We start from the raw sequence: 2,075 nt of genomic DNA, 5'->3' as shown, positions 1-2,075 counted from the left end.
TTTTGGAATATTGTGGTTTTTTTAAGAGGAGTCTTTTGTAATGAACATCTGACTGTGTTCAATAACTGTTTAGGTTTATACATTTACTAAGCCTAAACCTATGGCAGAATAATGTCGGTTAAACTTAAACTCAGCTTTGACATGGAAAAACATCAGGTATATTTGTACTCATTTTAATCACACTTCATATACTGAAGATACTCTTGGAAAATAATATAAAACGTTTCATAGCAGAAGACATTTTGCTCTGGATTAAATTGTTTCTAATACTTTCCCTGTCTTGGCCTGACATAAAAATCTCTAAATCCTCTCTGCCCTGCCGCCCCCTGCGCTCTGCTCACCTCTTCTTGCTGTTATGCTTGGATACACAACCTGTCATTGCTACCTTATACTGTGGGTCAAAAGACAGATTCATGTAAGAAAGGATTACAGGATTTTTGTGTGTTGTAAAACAGCAGTGTGAATCTTTTCGTTTTTCTGTGGGTGTGTGTGTTATAGAGAGATTGGTGCTAGTCCACACCAGGCCCTGCAGGCTGCTGCTTTGTGCATTGTGCCTCCAGTTTGCTGTCCGTCGTCACTCCAACAATGTTTAACTGTGGGACCCCTTTTGTCTCAAGGCAATAGGCTGTGCGCCAGAGTTCCCGTTAGCCGGTAATTACCGGACAATGACCGGTAAAATATGCTGAAGTCCGGCAAATCTAAATCTCTCCGGTCAAAATGTCCGGTCAAAATAATTTTCCCTTAGCGCAATACCGCATCAGTTGCGCCACTTATGTGACAGACAAGAATAGTATGTGACAGACAAAAGAGTATGTGACAGACAAAAATTGTCAATTCTAATGTCTAACACTTAATGTGGAGAAAGAGATGTCCTGTATGGGTTGATTGTGCGTTGATCTGTTGGTAATGCCTCGGGGTTCCGGTGGGCATGTAAACAAATGCATAATGCTGCGCTATACTTTGTGGCCTCATCCGGTTGCATAGCGACGCTTATTGTTTAGGTGTCTTTTAACAAGCAGGTAGTCATATCATTAGCTAGAACTAGCTAGATCTGATCGATATGGACATAAATGCGAGTAAAGTCTAATCTGACAGGAGAGAGAGATCGGCTGCTGCTGACGAGTCGACACGCAGCTCTGCATGATCCCCTGCAGCGGCGAGCAGAGCAAAACACACTTCAGGTTAGAAAATCACACGTAGCTATTTTAATTACCTCTCAAACTACCTAAACTAGTTATAGATATGTTTAGTTTTACTGTCGGGTCACTCATTACTGGATCCGCGAGCTGCATGATACTGACGGGCTGTCAGGAGAAGGAGAGAGCGCTCCGTTTATTATTCCCGCGTTTTTGTAAATTACTGTACACTTTTGAATAATGTAGTTAATCTACTATAATTAGTTTGTTTAATGTCGAATCATATCAATTTGTTTTAAAGCTCAATAAATAACAAAGAAGACCTTTAACCGGCACTTATCTAATTTTGTCCGGAAGATTTCAACTTTAACGGACATGTTGACCGGCAAAAAAATATTCTAACGGGAACTCTGCTGTGCGCATGTGAAGGCAGATAAAGAGGTGTGACACACACACACACACACACACACACACACACACACACACACACACACACAATGCAGGACCTTTTTACTGAGGTTCTTAAGGAAGGCGATGTGAGTAGTGACTCAAAGGCTTTATAAACATTTTATAAACACAGATGACCTTAATTTATCACGTATTTCTCAATAGTGGGACCTTTATGCTTTGAAAGTGAACGTTTCAACTCTACTGGACACAAATAAGATTCAATGAAAACAATGCAGCAATGTCAGCATACTGTAAATGCACATCATTTTGTGAAAGACAATGAAGAATAATGACATCCCAGTTCAAACTTTTGCAAGTGCCTTGAAATGATATCACTGGCCAAAAGGATGAAATGGATCTAATTTCCCCCCCAAGAGTTATTTACCCTTTTCTGCTTTGTGAGGAATTATAATGACCAGTTACCTGAGCCAATAATATATCTACTACATCAAAAGTGCTAGCAGGACCTTTTTCATCCCCAAGTGCACC

Source organism: Trematomus bernacchii, unplaced genomic scaffold (genome assembly GCF_902827165.1).
Source record: "Trematomus bernacchii unplaced genomic scaffold, fTreBer1.1, whole genome shotgun sequence".
Classification (NCBI taxonomy): Eukaryota; Metazoa; Chordata; class Actinopteri; order Perciformes; family Nototheniidae; genus Trematomus; species Trematomus bernacchii.
Note: the sequence above shows the minus strand (reverse complement) of the source record.